The following is a 22,163-nucleotide window of genomic DNA, read 5'->3' as shown; positions in this document are numbered from 1 at the left end:
ACTGCTCAAGGTAGAAGAGAGAGAGACAGAGACAGACAGACAGAGACACACAATCAGAGAGACACAGAGAGAGAGACTCACTTTGGCCTTTCTCCTGCCCTATGATTTGTAAGGCACTGGCAGGGTCCAGCTGTGAGACTGTAACAGAACAGCCTGGGAACTACAGCCAGTAGGAATCAGATGGCTTATGATACCAAGCAGCCAGGCTAGGGCAAGAAATGGATTTAGGAGGCAGCAGGCCAAGCTTGATACAAATGACAAATCAGCTTTAGCCAATTGCTTTCAGGAAATCAGTTAATTCACATTTTAAACAAAGTATTGCCTATAAAATAGTGATACAGAGGTATCTTTCCTGAGCGATAGTATATACACGAAATGATTGATACATACAACTTCAGTTTTTGAAACTTACTTTAATGTATAATTATTTAAGTTATTAAAATTACACATTATCATAGAATTTTAGAGACAATGTTCTACAAATCATCTAATTCCCATTTAACAGATGAGAAATTTAAAACCAATAGAATGTAAGTGACTTATCAAACCCTCATCTTCTTACTTTCAGTCATGCATTGTGTCTGTGGTACTGCATACTCCCTTTTAGAAGCTGTAAGAGGAGGGCCAGCCCTGTGGCCTAATGGTTCAGCTTGGTGTGCTCTGCTTTGGCGGCCCAAGTTCAGTTCCCGGGTGTGGACCTACACCACTTATCGGCACCCATCCTGTAGCAGTGACACACATACAAAATAAAGGAAGATTGGCACAGATATTAGCTCAGGGCAAATCTTCCTCAGCAAAAAAAAAAAAAAAAAAAAGCTGTGAGGAAAATGTGTGCTTACTTCATAGTAAATGATACAATATTTTTTTATATGTAGGATTATAACAATCTCCATACAAAATGTACATACAATTGCAATTTAAAAGAATCATAAATACGATCTAAAATCTGTATCTTATATATAATATGTGTCAATGAAATTATCTACAAAACAATAGCTATGTGTTTTAAAGGGCTTGTCTTTGATGACCTTACTAACCCATTCTCCTGACAGTAATCTGTCTGCAGAAAACTAAACTATCAATCTTTTTTCTATTGATAACGTTATCTACAGCAATTAGAAAAAATAGAAATCATTTAATTTGGCACATTTAGGTCACTTACCTCGCCAAGAATAGAAATCTTACCTGATTTAAGCAGTAAAAGCAATTTAATGAAAGAGTATCGTGTAGCTTAAAGAGTTTTTTTTTTTAAAGAACGCTTACTTTTATTTATTTATTTTTTTTAAGATTTTATTTATTTATTTTTTCCCCCAAAGCCCCAGTAGATAGTTGTATGTCCTAGTTGCACATCCTTCTAGTTGCTGTATGTGCGACGCGGCCTCAGCACGGCTGGAGAACCGGTGCGTCGGTGCGCGCCCGGGATCCGAACCCGGGCCACCAGCAGCGGAGCACGCGCACTCAACCGCTAAGCCACGGGGCCGGCCCTAAAGACTTTTGAGGAAACCTGCAGAACACATTTTGGAAAATAAGAATCACAAGGAGGAGGTTATGGAGCCAGAGTCACAGCGAACTAGGCTGCTCCATTAGGATGGCGAGAACACTGCTGACGCTGAAGGTGCAGCTGAGCCCTGAAATCTGCAGCTTGCACTGGGACTCGTGGCTCTGAGTTGCCACTTTGCCAGCACTTCTGGGCCTAAAACACATGAGAGCAAGCTGCTGCTGCCACCTCCAGGAAGGAATCGCTGCTAGTCCCGCTTACTGGCATCACTTGGTCCAGACTCAGAGCAGGCAGCTGGCACATTTGACGGGCTAAGTCTGGTTTAGCAACTACCGGGTGTGGATTGCTCCACATCAGCCCTAGACCACCTTCTGGCAGGACTTTCCGAATGGAAGAGAGTGGAAAGCTAAAATCTGCATTTCTGATATCTCCTTGGCAGAAAGGGTCCTTGATGTAATTCTGATAATTAATCCAGTTCAGCCAGATGTAGACTCAGAGCTGGGTTACTTGGGGGTGTGAAGCATCCTCCTTGCTGGTACAGCTCAGGGAGTGGTGGCATGGTTCCAGACAGCAGCAACCTGACCCGACAGTTTCCTGACAGTGGTGAGAGACAGAAGCTCTTCTCTACTCACCTTTATAATGCGCTTTTTTTGGAGTCATCTCTAGAAGATCAGCTTAGAGTCTCCTTCTTCAATCCTCCTAATCATGCTTTGGGCCACATATGCCTCAAAAAGTTTCTTCATTCTTAAAACTGCCGCATATAATGATGTTGCCTATAAACCAAGAATGCTCATTAATAAAATAATTAGAATCTGGAAGTGATTCCCTGTAACAGACCTCAAGAAAATAAGAATTTACAAAAGGTTATTTCTCTTGGCTTGTTTGAACCGTGCGAGAATCCATGAACCTTAGAAAAAGGGACCTGGGAAGTCCAGGACATTCGGTGACAAAACAGTTAAATTAACTCGTGGTTTCCTGCATGAAGGATTTTGAAGACAAGCTTTGCTGGATCAAGTGGCTAATGCTTTGGAACCAAGTAACATGAGAAGTATGGAGTGGGCTGCTTATAATTATAGTGGAGAATTTAAGGCAGAGATGTTAGGCTCAAAGTGATAATTGCTCAATTCAGAGTTGGAAAACCATGGACATTCTTTTTTTTGTGTGTGAGGAAGATCAGACTGAGCTAACATCCACGTTAATCCTCCTCTTTTTGCTGAGGAAGACCGGCTCTGAGCTAACATAACCATGGACGTTCTAATGTGTCCCAAAATACTCTATTATTCTTGCTACTACAGAGCTTGCATACCTGAAACTCAGATACAGCTCGAGTTCATGTGCTATGCTGAAATGGGGTTTGTGATGGTTTAATACTGTATCAACTTGCCTAAGACAGAGTGAAGGTTCCCAGAATCCCCTTTATCGCATGCTTCCAGGCTAAAGTTGAGCAAAACTGAAATTTGCAAGAGGTTTTGAAAGCAGAAGTGAGTCTCAGTAGCTGTTGCTCTCTGAAGGCCATCATGGATAGAGGTGATGAGAGACGGATGTGGAGATGCCGCCAGATTCCAGCTGGTCTTTTTTCTCCTCCTGGAGACAGACACATGTGGAAATTCCAATGGATTGCCGTTTGTTCTCACTCTACGACAATGTATGTCTAATTCTCCTTCATTGCTGTCCCCACTGGCCATCAGTAGCTCCACTGTAGCCTCAGGGTAATAGGCTTCCACAGACCAGTCCATCAGTTCCCCTTCAGAGTCCCTCTCTGACATACCTGGCAGCGGGAGGGCTGGTGAGTGAGTTCCCCTTCATCTTTCGTCTTCTCTTGTGGGCCCTAACTTCCGCAGCTTCTTCCATATTAGTGCAAGATATTATTCCTACAACAAATCGTTACTCTGTAATACTCATTCTGATTTTGCTGCCCGGAATGAACCGTCACTGACACATCTTGCAAGAGGATATCAATGTTCCTTAGGCCTCATTGTGACAAACTCTCATCGTTCGTCCAGATCCTAGTGTCACTCCATGAACCACATGAAGCCAACTCAGAGGAAACATTTTGAATATCAAAAGAACTTCAAATTTCCTGTTTCTATTGGCAAAATTCTGGGGAATGTGTGTAGGAGTGGATTCTGTAGATACTGCACAAAAGAGAGGAAAGAATTCAGGATGAGGTTGGATTTATCAATATGGGCGCTCTTAAAAATTAATTTCAAAGTGTTGTGATAGATTGATTGATGAGGAATGGTTCAAATTGTTTACTTGGTTGGTTGATTAAATCATAAACTCAGCCTTGGTGTATACTGAACTAAGGGAAAGTGAAAGATAATTCATTAACCTATTCATTAATTATGTCCATTATGGGGGTCAAAAGGATCTCCGTTAATAATGACATTGATAAATATTTTGAGTAGTGTCAATAACCTTGAAATGTACTTAGTAACTCTCATAGCCAAGAGGGGCTTAAGGGTACCTGATGACTAAATATAATGTAGTATCTTTGATGGGATCCTGGAACACAAAAAAATGCATTAGGTAAAACTAAGGAAATCTGAATAAAATGTGAAATTTAGTTAATAATAACGTATCAATATTGGTCATTAATTGTGAAAAATGTACAATACTAATGGAAGATAATAATTAGAGGAGAAACTGGGTGTGGAGTATATGAGGACTTTCTGTTCTCTCTTCCCAATTTTTCTGTGAATCTAGGACCAATCTAAACTAAAAAGTTTATTTAACAAGAGAAGTACTGTAGTTACTTTTCTCTGAAGTCCTGAGAAATATGGGAGATATTGCCATTAAAAGGGACTCCCTGATTTTAGTGATAATGATGAGATTCTGGCACGCAGAGTCAAAGTTCAGCCCATAACTCCCAGAAGTAATGGGTATTGTCGTAGACAGCAGGGCTAATGCAGTAACGAGAATGCTTTCACATGCAGGGGTCTTTAAAGTTGGCAGATTGTTCATGGTGTCCCCGATTTTGTAGACAACCCTCAAAAGTCCACAAAACACAAACAACAGCATAAACAAATAAAAAGTCTTTAGTTCTGGCTAACAGAAAATAATCTTTAGTCAGCTTGATAGTTTCAGTGTCTCATCAACGTTTCCATACCTGAATCAGTTAATGTACGCAGAGCTCCTTGAATGAAGCCCCTTCATATTCTAGTGGAAACACTCTGAAATATCACCAAAATCTTCCTGGTCTTCCCCAAAGGAAGATACAACTGTTTACCCAAGTTTCATTCTATGTCAACAAGAAATTGTCACCATGTCCAGTGATTATTGGACACTGACTTTAGAAAATGTTGATCCCTGGGTCACAGAGGGGGACTTCTAGGGTTCAGATGGTAAATGGAGTTTAGCATCAGTCCATCCACAATGGCTTGGTGATTCCACGAACCCATTACATCTTGGTAGCAGACATCAAGGAGTTGCGTGAAGTCAAACATATGGACCATCCTTATCACAGCTGATCGCATTACCATCACTACTGCCTGCCCACTCTGCCAGGAGCAGAAACCAATGTGAATACTAAAAGACATCATAATCAGGGTGGAGGGAAAGGGTAGGGGACAGCCAGTTACTTGACTGTATTTTGATTTTATTTAATGTCTTCTATCACAATAATTTGTTCACATTAGAATAGATACTTAGTCTGGGTATGGATTTGCCTTCCCTGCTTGCCATGTTTCATTTGTAATGCTAACCACAGAATTGCTAAAAACCTGCTTCTAAGCTATGTCATTTCTTATAGCATTGCTTCTGAGCAAGTAAGTCATTTCATAGCAAGAAGTACATTCCATCATTGATAACACCTGACCACACAGAAAGATACAGTAACTTATTTAGGACTCACTTATGGTACCAGCTAGGAAACAAGAACTTCTGAGTTTGGATTTTTCTCTTACAGCAGGAGATATATGCTCTGAATCAGTGAACGGAATATGGCACTGTTTCTTTTGTAGTCAGAGGAATCAGTAGGTGGAAATGGGAGAGATGCCACTGATCACTGTGTCTAATTATTTCTCAACATTTGATTCTTGTGCTTGCAACAAGAAAACATGAAAAGAGTTACATTGAATTGGGATTTGAGACTGACACGACGATATTGGGTCGGTTGAACTCTGGACCAATAGACAGAAGATAGGATAAAATGTCGACTGGGATGATTAAAGTGGATTATCCAGAGAAAATCAGCTTGCTGCTACTTGTCGAGGGTAGAGAAGAGAATACAAGCAACCTAAGAACTCTCTTGGGGCATCGCCCGGTATTTCTATATATTTCATGGTAAACTATAATAAAAAATCTGAACAATCTAATACAAGTAGGAACAACAGGTGTGAAATACCTCAGGAAAGATTTGAGTTACTTGTTAGTGGAGACGTAAGCTTGAAAAAACATGGCCAGCACAAATAAACTTTTTGGGGTTACAATATCTTCATTACTATGTTGACTGTTACACAAATATATGTGTGTGTAACTTATAAAAGTGAATAATAATACGTGCAGTTTATTGTACGTCATTTCTTAATAAAGCTATTTACAAAAGAAACAGATAGAGGCTGGCCCAGTGGTGTAGTGGTTAAATTTGCACGCTCCACTTCAGTGGCCTGAGGTTCACGGGTTCGGATCCTGAGCGTAGACCTACACACACTGCTCATCAAGCCATGCTGTGGCGGTGTCCTATCTACAAAATAGAGGAAGATTGGCACAGATGTTAGCTCAAGGGCAATCTCTCTCAAGCAAAAAGAGGAAGAATGGCAAAAAATGTTAACTCAGGGCCAATTTTCCTCACCAAAAACAAAACAAAACAAAACAGATAACTTCATAGCCCTTTCACTATTAAGGAAATTGAACTATTTAAAGACAGTCCTACAAATAAAATTCCATGTCCAAATGGCTTCCCTGATAAATTCTCCAAAACTTTTAAAAAATAAATAATAGAATTCAATACAATTCTACACAAACTTTTCCATAAAACTGAGGGAGTAAATACTTTCCCTCTTAATAAAGTCAGCATTACCCTTATGATAAAACCAAAGAAATGATGACAAAATAATGTTACATGAACATAGATATAAAATTATTAATACAATTTTTGAAAATCTTATTCAACTACATGTAAGTTAATACATCATGACCAAGAAGGATTTATCTTAGGAATGCAGAGTTGTTTTGACATTTAAAAATCAATATAATTCATCACATTAACAGAATAAGGAAGAAAAATAATATGATTCCCTATATAGATGCAGAAAAACATTTGACAAAATCGAACATCAATTCCTAATGAAAATTCTCAACAAATAGAAAGAATATCCCCCAACCAAATAACAACATTTACGAAAGACACAAACATCATAATACTCAATGGTGGAAGATTTAATACCTCTTTCTAAACTCAGGGGCAAGGAAAGGATTGTAGCTTTCGCCGCTGCTATTCAACATTACTCTGGAGAATTATCCAGTGTAATAAGGTAAAAAAAAAAAATCATACAGATTCATAAGAAAGAATTAAATTCTCTTTGTTTGCACTGTTTTTGTTCTCAGATGACCTGATAGTTGAGGAAAATCCTATAGAATCTACAAAATATCTACTTGAAATAATAAGTGAGGTTAGCAAGTTTGCAGACGATAAGACCAATAGACAAAAATCAATTTGTGTGCCTGAGTGTGTGTATGTGTATATGAATGAAATAATCTGATATTAAAATTTTTAAAAACTACCATTTAAAAAATGCAAACATATTACTTTCCTTATTCTACCCTTTAATCCCCATATACTCAAAAAATGAAAAGAACAAATAAGTTAATACATTTTAGATGACAGAAAACAGGAGGTTTTATAGTCAGAGAAAGAAATAGAAAGTAAGAAAGGGGAGACAACTCTGTGGTGATGGATTAGAGCCAGTCATATCTCTACAAATTCATATAGATTTTAGTGTACATACATATGAATGGATACAGAAATACATATTGAGTTGTATGTATAAATGGGTTAGTATGTATATATGTAGATTTCCTAGCTGTGTCTTCTGGGAGGACCTATAGACAGCAGCCTATTAGGGGCAGCTAGCATGCCAGCACCTGTATCTTTGTTTCTAAATACAGTTCTCCAATGGAAGGAATTGGGGCCCCTCAGAGAAATGGATAGCTTAGAAATGGATAGCTTAAGGGCTGAGGCAGGGAAAATACCAGATGAACTTAGAGTATCTTGTAATACCAGAATGTAAGAGAATACTAAAAAAAAAGGAAAAAAATTAGGGCATGTCACAAGGACACAGGAGCCAAATATGTGAGCTCCCAATGGCCAAATCTGTAACAAAATAAATGGCAATAGTATTGGATTATAATCCAAAGAAAAAAATGAGTATCTGAAAATTTATACTGATAAAAATAAGTGATTAAATGAGCCAATGGATGAATAAATGGAGGAGACGAGGTGGGTAATAGCAATAAGTTTGATTTACACAACGTAACACCAAGCATTTATGTGGATTAAGCACACACAATATAATCACGAATGTTATTCTTGAGTATCTATACATATATATATATCTCCCTTGTATACCTTATATATATTCACATATACATTTTATACACACACATATATGTATATCTATATACATATATATGTTGTATATATACACATATGCACATTGCATATATTATATATTTTATATATTATATGTAACTATAATTTATCAATATAAATATTTATATATATAAATGCATAGTAAAATGGATACTTCTAGGAGGAGAGAGATTGATATAAGAAAGAAAGGGAAGAATAAAACAAGAGAGAGCTCTCAAAAATACTATGATAATAGTGTGTCATGAACTGAGATGTATCAAAAACAAAGACAAAAGATGAAGGAAATGGATATAAGTAAAAAGTAGTTTCTGATCACTTAAGTAATTAACAAGTTTAGCAGCTATTTTATTTGATGATTAGTATAATTCTTTCCTTAATAGAAGGTAAATTATAGTGATTTCTCCAGAAGTTAAAATAATAATAAATCTATTCATCCATTTTGAATTTAAAATCCAGGCAATTAAAAGGGTAAGAAGAGACAGAAAAATTCACTACAGTGACCATTTTATGCAAGACACCTAATACATACATATTATCTGGTTGAATTCTCACATTACTGTGGAGGTAGGTAATATACTCTCATTTTTTATGAAAGAAAATGGACATTCTCTAAGTTGTATAATTTGGCCGAGGTCACACAACTAGTTTGTGGAAAAGCAAACACAGCAATCCATGTCTGTCAGATTTTTAAAAATCACCATTTTCATTGCACTATATTTACTTTCTTTTAATTGACCCCTGTGAAAACCTTTTTCTTTCTTCAGTGAAAATTGAGTTTATAAAGTATACAAAATGCTCAAAAGAAAAAGAAATTTTTTTGATTCATTATAAGAGTAGCTACTTATAGTTTTTCAAGGGAGGGTTGGAATTTTATGTTCAAGCAATTATGAATCTTCCTTTTCTATATACTCAGTCAAGAATGAATCACAATATCTCCAACTGCACAGATACTGCTAACGTTAGGCGACATGAGTATTTGCTACCTGCTGGTTTTTAGATTAGAGATATTCACAGTAGTGTGTCCTTAAGAGAACGTTTGTGTTACCCTTGTTTCCACATATCAGAAAATAAAATATTCTTTTTTTAATGCTATCAATTTTACTATTTATTCTATGCTATGTTCTATTAAATCCAAACACTATAAATAACTATAAACATTTGTGAAATGCTATTACAACAATTATAACAATGTTTCCATTTTTAATGACCTGGAAATATTTGAATTGGAAGTACAAAGAAACTTTTTATTTAATGTGAAGTATCACATATATTTGTGTTTGTTTTACATGAAAAAAAGTGAGGCATTTTTTTACTAAGAAAAAAAGGTAGAAACAAGTTTTCTTCTAAATATTTGACATAAAACTGTCTTTAATGAGCATTTCTTGTCTTAAAAGTCTAATACATCATGCTTTATAATAGATTATCTAAAATCCCTACTACGAAATCATCAAAAAGTCATGAAAATAATTTAAAAATTAATAGTATATGTATATGTATTAAGTAATCACGATAAAAGTAAATATTCACTCTTAAGTAGAAAATTTTAGGATTGAGTTGATGGTAAGCAGACTGGTTAATTGTGTGGGACTGGAAATAGACATACTTTTCTGAAATAAGAAGTCTCTGTAACAACAGGATCTTTTTTTTTAATGAGGTAGCATTGGTTTATAACAGTATATAAATTTCAGATCTACATCATTATATTTCGATTTCTGTGTAGACTACATCATGTTCACCACCCAAAGACTAATTACCATCCATCACCACACACATGTGCCCGATCACCCCTTTCACCCTCTTCCTCCCCCCCCTTCCCTTCTGGTAACCACCAATCTAATCTCTGTATATATGTGTTTGTTTGTTGTTGTTGTTGTTTTTGTCTTCTACTTATGAGTGAAATCACATGGTATTTTACTTTATCTATCTGACTTATTTCGCTTAGTTTAATATCCTCAAAATCTATCCAGATTGTCACATAATAGGATCTTTGAAAGCCCAGATAAAGGCCTTAGCAGTAAGGAAACAAGGATTTTGTAATCTAGTATTCTTTTAAAGAAAGACCTCTGGGGTGGGGTTAAATTTTTTCCCCCAATGGAGTTAAATTGTTTAAAATTCAGTAGAGAAAAAAAATCCTCATTTTAATTTCAGTGCTGTTTATAAGAGTATTTTTAATCAGCATCTATGACCGTAGTCATATATATGTGAATTGTTTGAAGAAAAAGATTCATTTAGCTTGTAGTTTATTTATTAATTTTGTAAATCCATTTTGAAAAATTTACTATGCTAGATCCTGAAGCTGCAATGGCAAACTATTCTATTTGCCTTAAAAGACATGGAATCTCAAGGAATAATAATAACTAAAAAGGCAATTATAATGTATCTGATAGGCAATAATGGATGAAATACAAATTTCCATTAGAGAACAGGATAGGGTCACCTAATTCAGTATTCAATTATCAAGGAATATGTTCTGTAGGTAGAAATTCTAATCTGTGGACTAAAGGCGATGAATAAAAGTTAGGTAGATAAAGCGCAAAAACAGGGATGGGAAGTGTTGGGGAGAAGGATGAGAATGAGTGCTCCATGCCAAGTGAGATGCTTAGACAAAGTGACAATGGAGTCATTGGGAGAACCACAAGTGGTATAGTGTGGCAGAAATGTCAAGTGCAAGATGTATGTGTGGCCAGATAGAGAAAGAAGGAGGAACAAATGATAAAAGGACTTATAATGATTTTTAGGAAAATAGACATCAGTAAAGGGACTGGTGATGTTTGAGGTGGTAGACTTAACTGGGCATGGTGATGGGATTGCCTATGAAGAATGAGAAAAGAGGATACGGGATTGGTTTGGGCAAGGGTTGAGGTCATGTTGCAAAAGGAGGAGAATTTTTGGAGGGGTAGGTAGAGTTGATAAGTTCACCTTTTAGTACCTTGAATTTGATTGGCTTTTTGTACATCAAGTGGAGGTGTCCAAGAAGAACTTGATCTAGAGCTCAACAGAGAATTCTGGGAAGGAAATACAGATTTAGCATATTACATAATACGAGTACTTGATTTCACAGATGGTAGATCATATCTCTCATTGAATGTGAGTCTAGTGAGAATGGAAATGTGCCTAGAATTAAGTTCTGAAAATCTATGGCATAGATAGAGACAAAGCAGTGCAGAAAGGATATTTTGAAGTATCAGATGGGCAAAAGGAAAATGAGGAGAGTTTAGTGACATGGATTCTAGGATAAAAATTCTTCCACAGAGTGAGTAGTCAACAGTGTTAAAGGCTACAGGGAAGAGTATAAGATGAAAAGGATACAATGGATTTACCTATTATGTTGGTTGCTCGTTAAGGTGATAAATCCACTATTAGCGAATCTCAAGGCAAAGGTAAAAAGAGAATTATGATAGTAGCATTCTTAGCACTAAACCCATAGTAATTAGCTGTAAGGCAGCAGTTACCGAATATTTGTTGAAAGAATGCAAAAGCATGAACTTGCTCTTCAAGTCTTTGAACATAGGACCTGTGGTTAAACCATCAAATTTCAAAGTAAGTATTTCTTAAAACGAATTTGAGGAAGTAGTAAAGAGGGTTATGCAGTAAGTAATGAACTCACGTCCCAATTTTTTAAGAAGCTAAATAGGCTAAAAATAGGAATAAATTTATAAAGTGCTTAAATGTTTTTCTAAATTAGAATAATTTATAGGTGAAGCAGAGAAGCTTAGGAACCTATATCTCTGTCTCCCGTTACTGAAGATAACTATAAAAAATTTTATTGTAAGAAACAGTTTTCTGTTTCTGGACCAATATGGAATAGCTCTTATATTTTTTTTTTTTTTTAAAGATTTTATTTATTCAGTTTTTTCCCCCCAAAGCCCCAGTAGATAGTTGTATGTCATAGATTCACATCCTGCTCTTATATTAACTACATCAAGGAAAGATGGGAATTATTATCATGCAGTCAGAAATCTTATAGGAAAAATTTTTAAAAAATGATCTGAACTGTGCAGAACTGGAGGTGTAGTGATGTACACCTTAAATTTTTACGATGTTGTAAACCAATGATACTGCAATAAACAAAAAATTCAAAAAATAAATAAAAAATAAAAAATAAAAATTTCAAAAAAAAAAAAATGATCTGGCAGTCCTATCAGAGTGAAAGAAGACTGATGACTAAGATCATAGTTTCAGCCTGGGGTTGTTATATTCCCAGATTTTAGTTGTAATATCCAGAAATTATTACCTATATGATAGTTAACAGTTCACTTAATTTCTCCAAATCTCTACATCTCTTTATCCAATTAGTAAATAGTAGCTAGTAATAGTACCTATGCCATGGGGTTATAGTGAGGATGACATGAAATAATCCATGTTAAAGCACTGAAAATCAGTGTCTGGCATATGCTGGATCCTTAATAAATATTTGTTCTATTATTGTTGTTTTTGTTATAATGAATCACCATATAATCATATAAAAATCCTATCTTTAGTTCGATAGCTAAGGAATGGTATCATGCTTGAGTAAACAAAAATAACTTAGTTGCAGTTCATTATCTTTATTATTATCATCATTGTCATTTTTAAATTAAAGAGAAGTTCTTATACAGTAGAATTATCATGTGCAGAACCCTTGCTGCCTCTGGGTCTCCCCAACACGAAGGAGCAAACATAAAGCAGGAAGTTACACGATTCATCTCTTGCAGCCCTCGGCCTCTGCCTAAGCATGAAACAGTTGGAGATGCAGAATTCCATTTCTCACAGCGCATTTGCTTCAAGCAAGAAACTGTATTTTTCAAGGCTAGCTTCCTCGAGCATGTTTATTAGAGTAGGAGGCTTCATTTATTCCTCAGATTATTTTTACAGTCATACATACTGATTCCATTTTGCTAACAGTGTGGGACGTCAGGTTATTTCTGAGTCCCCCAGAGATTTAAAGACTGTGGAGTGGAAGAAATTGACCCCTGTCGATTCATTTGTCTTCCTCTTATTTTTAATGTTTAATACTAAGCTGAAACAAATTTCAGTAATATTGAATTATAGGTAAATGAGAGAAAAATCTCTACTCGTTGTTATGGTAAGGACCTAAAAACAGCACACAACAAAGTGTATATTTTTACTGTTTTACATAACTCTAAGTAGCTTACAAGTTTTCGGTTCAAACATTTTTTTGTCTTACCTCAGGCCAAACAAAACCATTTTATTTTTAGTTTATGTTTTATAACTTTGTTTTGGAAATCATTACATATAAATTATTCATAACAAATTCCTATTGCTCAGTCTTTCTATAAAGCTATCCATAGTATATTATGAATGCTATGACTATTCAAAACCATTTTAAGAGCAGAGATTTTCTATATACAAAGTGAGGAACGGAGACCATTAGATAAACTTTGGAGAAGTTATGCAGTGGCAACAACTAGCAGAAAAAAATTAAGCAGCAACTATAACAATGACATGTATACATATACATTAGCTGTTTATTACTTTTCTATTATTTGACTCTGACTACAGCAATTACATGAATAAATCACAATGATTACAGTTCTTAAAATAATTTTATGTATTTAACAAAACTTTGTACAGAACTCCGAAAATATATTTGAACACTTGGAAGAAACTTTGTGGTAACACCCATCCTTTCACTTTTCTTCAGTCTACCAAAAACAACAGAAGTTTTACCTAGAATCTTAAAAAAATATTCAGTTACTGAAGACCTGCAATTGGATCCTAGACAGCAAAGCAGTTTCTATGTTCCGATCAAGAAAGTTCTCCTTCACACACTTAAATCTTTTTTCATACTCTTAAATTCTTCCTGAGAGAATTTTATTTTCTTATCTTAACTTTAAAAGTACATAGTATTTATTCTTAAGTCTACCTTTACCTTTCATGTACTAGAATACAAAATATATTTCCTCAGGTTAGTTACTGCTAGTTGTTTCAAGATCCCTTGAAAATGAGCGCTATTTCATCTAATTTACTTTATTTTATTTCTTTTCTCATTGTGTACACAGTGTATTTCAATATTTGGGGTTTATTATGAAATAAATTCATAAATCTGGAGCCCCTCTGACAGTACTTTACTAACCCTCCTCCTTCCAGTCATCTCTAGAGCCAGAGATTATCGACACTCATTTCTTAAAGATTTTGACATCCAGTACATGTAGATCTCTCTACTGCACAATTTCTTAGTGACTAATATTTTTTCCAATAGCCTGGACTTCCAAGTCTTCTCTTCCAAAGATCTTGTCCCTCAACCTACTTTAACTACCCACTCCAATCATCTTAGCCCACACCAAGCAACTTGGAATCCCTCAAAAATCTCAATTCCAAACATCCCTGTGTCATTCCATCACCTCTTTACCTTGTAGCCGTCTCTATTTACCTAACTGCTACAATTTTTCAACACTTATCAGATTGCTAGGAGCACCAACTGCTCACTGTTCCTAACTGCACCCCCTACAACACACACTTTCATTTCCCTCTCTGTGGGGGATATATTCCATTGTCCATGATTATAATCATTCCCTGGTATACCTCTTACATCTCCTTGTCCCTCACTCCTTCTCTCCTTCAAATGGCAAAAATACCAACTGGTTCAATTCAACTCTCTATGTACTTTGCCACTGTAGACAGGCAGCTCAACACTAGAGAAAAACCTCAACTAACTGTAAGTCCTTCCCAGGAATTCTGTATAGTTCCCTGTTTCATTCAATCTCCATCTATTCTCAATAACTCTTTCATACTTCGCCCTTGTCCTCATTGTATCACACACGCTTGTCGCTGTTACTTGGCATGAATTCCCCTTTCTCGTACACAGTCAGGTTCTCATTTGGAAGCTTCCACACCTTTGGCCTACCTAAAGGTACAACTTGAACAATTGTCCCAATTATCTTCTGTAATATATGCCCTCGTCTCTATTGCATCATTTCCATCATCATAGAACGTGCTATAATATCCTCATATTTTAAAAGATCCCATGATTACACATTTCATCTTTAACTACCTACATGTTTCTCAGCACAACTTCACAGAAAAATCCCTCAGAATAATTTCTTATTCTTGTGAAGTCCGCATCCCCTCCTTCAGTCATTCTTGAAACCACTGCAATTAGGTTTTTAGAAAATATCTTATTAAAGTCACAGGTGACTTCCAAGTTGCCAAGTCCACTGATCATTTCTCAGTCCTCATTTTACTTGACCTATCAGAGGCATGTGACAATGGATCACTTTGTCTTTCAGGAAATACTGTACCTCCTTAGTTTCCAGAACACCATTTTCAATTGGTTCTATTGTAATTCAACAGCTGATCACTCTCAGTTTTATTTATTGTCTCTCTGCTGTGTTCATATTGGACCGCCACAGGACTCAATAGAATTCTCCTCATCTTTACGCATCCTATCCGCGCTTATGGCTTGATATACCATCAGTGTGCTAACAGCTCTCAAATATACATCTCTAACCAGACTTTCACATCTATACAACTCCCTATTTACCATCTATTTTACGTCCAACTTTTAAACTTAACATGACCAAAAACATTCTCTCCCCCAAAAACCTTCTCACCCCATCTCTCCTTATCAAAAAAAATTTCCCTTTACTAAGGCTTAAAATTCTTAGAGTCATTGTTTAAGTTTCTTTCTTACATACTCACATGAAGGAAATGGATAAATTCTGCAAAATTTAACTTCAAAATATGCTGAGAATTTTATCACTGTTCATGAGATACGTTTCTACCACTCTCTTCTGAGACATCATCACCTATTAATAGAATTATTCTAATACTTTCTTGATTGTTCTTTCTTCTTCCATCCTCGTCCTTGTAGTTTATTCTCCATGTGCCAGCCAAGGTGATCCTCCTAATATTTAAATTCGATTATATAACTCCTCTGCTCTAGCTACTTAAATGCATTCCCACACTAATAGAGTAAAAGTCAAAATCAGTAAAAGGGATTAGACAACATATAGAATTTGATTTCATCCACTATTCTGATCTGATTATCTACTAACTCACTCTGGCTCTCTCCTCTCCAGCTACTTTAGTTTGCTTATGTTTCTTTAACCTTCCAAGCTCATGTTGGAATATCCTGGCCTTTGAACTTGCTATTTTTTTTTCTCATTCTGGAATGTGCTTCTTATGGATATACACATCTCTTATTCTCTCTTTGTATATGTGTATATATAGTATCTCTGTGTGCGTATATAGTGTTTTGCTATCTATATACTCTCACTAGAACACAAGACAGCTTTTAGTAATTATTGCTGGTATATAATATATACTTAATAAAAGAAATATGGGTTGAATGAATGGATAAATGAGAATTCTAATCCTGAAACTCATCCTTTAGTTTTAGGTATTTGGATTTGGTCTTCCCAATATTTTAAGTCATGTTTTTCTTCGAATGAGATTCAGTTTGGCTTCCCTTACAGAAGACCTATGATATCCTGAGGGAAAATCCATGCTCTAGCACAATCTATGAAGAACTCTATCCTGAATCCAGTCTCATGTTCATTGATCTGGCCAGGTGATCCTATGCCTTTGTAAGGTGGAATTAATTTAACATACAATCATATCTTCTCTATATTCAGGCTCAGATGGTAATATATCACCATGTTAAGAGAGGGGTGACTTGTTTTTGTTTCAAATACAGTTCCTTTGTTTATCACTGCATGAACGGCCTATTCTATATCCGTTTCTCTATAGGGACTTGATTTTAGAGTTTGTGGATATCAAGATCCTGGTCTAAATTAAGTCTGACTCCTGATCTGGATATTTGAGTGAATGCCATGAAAAAAAAGTCATTACTGAATGAACTTATGCCTGTACAATAAGTAAACTGCAAATTTAGGATTAGCATTTTCTTACCATTTTGATTTTTTATTCTATTAGCATGCAAATTTAATGAAATTTTCAACAAAATGACATTATTTTTATTCTGTAAAAATAATTCCAAATTTAAAATCACACGTGCTTGAATTTTTTGAAAGACAATAGTAATGTGTGATTTCTGTACTACCTTACAAAAAAGGAAAGCAAAACAATTGCAATAAAAGTAGAATGGTGCTGAGACCTGATCAAATCACATGTGACACGTGATTATAGGTACTATTGCAATTCAGTTGAAAAAGGATTCACTAAATGGTGATATTGAATTGGCTTCCTATTTGGAAAATAATAAAGTATATATAAAATAAATTTCAAAAGAATCAAAGCTATAATTTTAAGAGTTTAGAATAAATTATCAAAAAATGATTTTATAACCCATGGAGCAGAAGACTATCTAAACCAAGATTTGAATATAGAGGCATAAAAATATGATAAAAATCAAAAGATTGAAATTTCTATCAGTTATCTATAAATGCCTAAAATACTTCAAATCGTAGTGTCATGAAAAAATAAACTACTTATTATTACTCCCAATTCTGTGGTTCTCTGTTAGTTCTGCTGATCTGAGTCAGGCTTAGTTGATCTTGACTAGCCTTGTTTATGCGCTTGTGGCAAAATAGCCGGTGACTGGGGGATACCTGGTCCCGGAAGGGCTCATTCCTATGTCAGGAGATGGGTTGACTGTTGGCTGAGGCAACAGGGGTAACTGGGGCATTTGTCTTACCTCCTCCAGTAGGGTGATCTGGGTTTGTTCACGTAGTGGTAGCAGGTTTCTGGAAGAATGAGCTGCAGTGTGTAAGGCTTCTTGAGGCTTAGGCTCAAAACTGGCACATCACCCGTTTCTTTCTTTTCTTTTTTTCTGGCTGAGGAAGATTAACCCTGAGCTACCATCTGTGTCCATCTTCCTCTATTTTGTATGTGGGTTGCCGCCACAACATGGTTTGATGAGTGGTACAGGTCCACACCTGGGATCTGAACCCGCAAACCCGGGCCTCCAAAGTGGAGCTCACCAATCTTAACCACTATGCCACCGGGCCAGCCCCACATCACTGTTTTCTATTGAGCTCTATTGGCCAAAGTAAATTACAAAGTGAACCTGAATACAAAGTGTGGGGAATATACTGTATCCATTAATGGAGGAACTGCAAGTTAGATTGCAAGGGGTGTGGATAGAGATAGGGGTGAGGAATGGGGTCCATAACTGCAAGCAATTTACTACAATAATATGTACAACTTATATACCGTATAAAAGGTTAATATCTCTAATACACATGGAATTCCTAAAGTAAGAACAAGAAATAATACAATATGTTGTATTTAGAAGAATAGTAACATGTAATTCATAGAAGAGTAAACAGAGGTAAGTAATAATTTGAAAGTTTTTTCCAACTTATTAGAAATTGGTGAAATGCAAATTGAGGAATGATATTTTTAACTTTGAAATGGGCAAAAACAGTCACACAAACAAAAAACTCAAGGAACATAAGGAAATAAAAAAAGTAGGCACTCTGTACATACTATTAGTGTATTAATGGGAATGTAAATGAGTAAAAAACCATTTTGAAAGAATTTGGCTCACTTATTAAAATTCAAAATTGCCGTATGTTTTGATCTAAGAATCCTATTCTATATACTAAATCTGTAGAAATAAATTTTCTTTGAGATTACTGTATATTTACAGTAATATTATTTTTGATGGTGTTATAATGCAAAGTAAGTATAATTTAATCTAAATTTATCAATATTAGAGTAATGGAATAAATAATGGTACTTTCACAAAAAGAAAAAATTTGTAACTATTTAAAATATAATAAAAATATATTAATAATAATAAGTTGCTGACTCTTGATCTAGATGTTGTTTTTTCACAGAACCAGATCAAATAATTTTAGAATTTGTATGGAACCACAAAAGATCCTGACTAGCCAAAGCAATCTTGAGAAAGAATAATAAAGTTGGAGGTATCGTGTTCCCTGATTTCAAACTAAAAACAGACACAAGGACCAATGGAACAGAACAGAGAGCCCAGAAATAAGCCAAAGCATGTACAGTCTATTAATTTTTGGCAAGGGCACCAAGAATACACAATGGGGAAAGGATAGTCTCTCCAGTGACTTTGCAAAGACGTTCTCCTAGTTTCCTTGCTCTTTTCTGTTCTTTCCCACAAGCTCTTCCCTTCCTTCCCATCTTTCCTGCACATTCCATGTAGTGTAAGTTTTCTTATGCTGATAATCACCAAGACAAAGTTTTTCAAAGGTCTTCCTTCTTTTCACTATACATAAGATAATAGGATAATAATCTTAACTTCTTTGATTGACATGGAAGGGTATTGATGACCTGGCCTCTAACTCCATTGCCTCACCTCTCATAACTCCTATTAATTAATTAGTCAATCTTTAGCTTGATTAATATTTCAGTCAAATCGAAGTACTTCAGTTGCTGGAAGTTTTCTGCAATTAAATATTTTTTTCCCTGTTTGCACAAAATTTGCTGGATCTTAAAATCACTTTTCTCAATCCATCATCTTTTACCATGGTACAACCCTACTTTGTATTTGAAGCCTCAGTGCCTCTGCTACATACTTTGGAATCTCTCCCCTTCTGTCTCATGCAAACTGAGGCTCCTCCTACTTTGTATCCTATGTAGCATGACTAGTAGAGATATTATTTCATTTTTGAATTCAACACCTAGACAAATTATATTTTCAAAAATATTGTTAAATCGATGATAAAAAATCAAAAATTATATATTGTCTTACATTTGTGTCTTACTAGAATTTTGTAAGTTATTTCTTTTGCCACCTCTTAGAATTAAGACCTAAATAAAATTTGAAACGGCTTTATAATAAACCTACTCTGATGTGTCCAATATCTATATTTTCTGATATATTTTATCTACTGGTTGTTATAGAAAGAGAAATTTTATATATATATTTTTTTACTTCTAAATATAAGTTTTAGAAACAGCAAAGTAAATTTTCATGATTCAGTGAATATGTAAATGTAAAAAATACTAAGAAAAAATGTTTAATTAGGAAAATGCAATCAGTCTTCATGTACCAAAAATAATTAGCACAGCAGGCTGCTATTCAGTTGTTGATTAAAAGTATATATTAATACGTTTATAATAATTATATTTTCCACTATGTGTCACTGTGCAGTGGAACCAGAGGGGATATTTTTGAGTTTTTAAAGACTCTTTTATGTGGTAAAGGCTAAATCGTAGCATTCAAAGACGTCTAGTTAGCGCAAATCAATGAGATAGTGGCAAAATAGAACAAATTTATTGGTTTATTGAATAACTTTTCAGTGAAGTAAATGTCAAATATAAACATTTCTGGATAAATAAGATATCTAAATAGTAGCTGCTTTCAAACTGGCACAAAAATACCTAGACTAAATAGAAGAACCACAAAATTACTAAAAACTAAATATAATGGATAAAGCTTCTAGAATTCAAAAGGGGGTAGCAGACATAGAAGGCCCATTAACTCTAAAATTATTTGTATTATATTAAAATGTGAAAGCACACTATGAAAAAAATTATGAAAAATGCTGGCAACACTGTTTGCACATTTTTTATTCTCTGACCTCTATGTGAGAACAACTGTTCCTAAAAACTGAAAACATTGATCTACACATCTTTTCCATGTGAGCCATGCTTCAGGTGTTGGCAGAGTATTTTTTTTCCCAATGTCTTTATGTATCTATTCAGAAATACTATTAGAAAGAAAACAGACAGAAAGGTGAGTTGCTGCAGAGGTTTAGGGGGAGGGAGAATGGAAGGTCCCACTATATGTTTTTGGAAATATAATAGGAATAAACATAATTTTGGATTCAGGACTCAAAATTGGAGAAATAAATCATAATAGCAATGTTTGCTGGGTGCAACAAGAATGGGAAAAAATTTTGAAAAAGATAAATGTGTCTGAAACATAGAAATAAGCTGATTTCTGTTCACAACAATCTGCAACTATAGATTTGAGAAACTTATTTCACCCCACATTGGCCCAAGCACAATGCACATAGTTACATATGTGTCTACACACACAAAGGAAACAGGCAAAGAAAGAGTTAAATGAAGTTTGCTTTGTAAGAATATAATTAAATGAAAAAAAGTAATAAATACAACAACTTGTATTCTGTGAATTATCCAGCGGGACTAGGAAGGGGGAGTAGGAACTCAAGGACTCAAAAACTCTAAAAATTTTATTGGAAAAAATCTATTCATAAGGATGCAAAGAAAAATGTTATGAACTCGTGTAGTCCTTCAGTAGAACGAAAGAAGAGATACTCTTTATATAAAGGAGTAGAACGCTATAAGAAGACAATAACCTGGAATGAAATGCCCAGAATAAGATAAGTAGGAAAAGGGATAAAGTAAATGAGATTTTCAAAGAAAAAAATAAAAATAGCTAGATTAAAATCTACTACTGGAGACAGTAAAGACTAAAACAGGCAATGCTGGATTTCAAACAACTGATTAATAAACCAACTTGTGTAAATAGCCTAAAAATCAGTGGAAAAAGGTACAAAAATAAAAGTATTGAAGAAGAAGTTTATATATAGACAGGAAGAGAATAGAGAAATTTGTTGATACTAGATTTTACTTTAAAAAGGGGCTAGAAGTCACGACACTAAGTAATTGTCAGAAAAGATGAATAAAGAGAAACAGGAACAAGTCAGTGAAGATGAAATGAATCAGAAAATAACTGAAGTTCAAGGGTAGGGAAAAATCCTGAGGAAAAAGAAAGTCCCAAATCCTTAATATCCTTAAACTTCTGGGGTGGCACTGATCTCACAAACACGCAGTTTAAAAAGTCATGGATTTAAACAACATACAAATGCAACACTTATCAGAGGTTCCAGATAATATCTCACAAACAATGAAAGGCTAATTTGTGGATTTAAGGAAAAGAATGCTCTGAATAGCTTTTTATATCAAGGTCATGTAGCTCTAGAGAAATAATAAAGCCTGGAGATTATTTTCTAAAAGACACAAAAAGAAAATACACATAAGAAAGTGGTAGAAACAGAATCTTGTGGGAAAGATTTCAAGTGATGATTGACAGTGAGCATCAGATAGTCAGCAGAGGAGAGAAAAGATGATAAAGGGATAGAACCTCCAGCCCAGAGATTCCTGTGAAGCCACCAGCTGTCTGTAGCTCAGTGGCCTTAACTACAAAGGCACGATGCCCAT

At 35.1% G+C, this 22,163-nt stretch overlaps 1 long non-coding RNA gene across 4 annotated transcripts in view; it reads right to left on the bottom strand.

Moving 5' to 3' along the window:
- Positions 1-397: 397 nt before the first annotated feature.
- LOC147913005 (uncharacterized) overlaps positions 398-22,163 on the bottom strand; it is a 43,331-nt gene continuing 21,565 nt past the window's right edge. For 2 of the 4 annotated variants that reach the window (XR_015549212.1, XR_015549210.1), the window contains exon 2: positions 398-2,271. This is a non-coding gene — a long non-coding RNA (uncharacterized LOC147913005). Of the gene's footprint in view, positions 2,272-2,882; positions 8,059-22,163 lie in introns of those variants that run through there. The other 2 variants (XR_015549211.1, XR_015549209.1) reach the window with 2 other exon arrangements.

This window comes from Ceratotherium simum, chromosome 31 (genome assembly GCF_057802395.1).
Source record: "Ceratotherium simum simum isolate JZ-2026a chromosome 31, ASM5780239v1, whole genome shotgun sequence".
Classification (NCBI taxonomy): Eukaryota; Metazoa; Chordata; class Mammalia; order Perissodactyla; family Rhinocerotidae; genus Ceratotherium; species Ceratotherium simum.
Note: the sequence above shows the minus strand (reverse complement) of the source record. Positions and strands in the feature narration are given on the sequence as shown.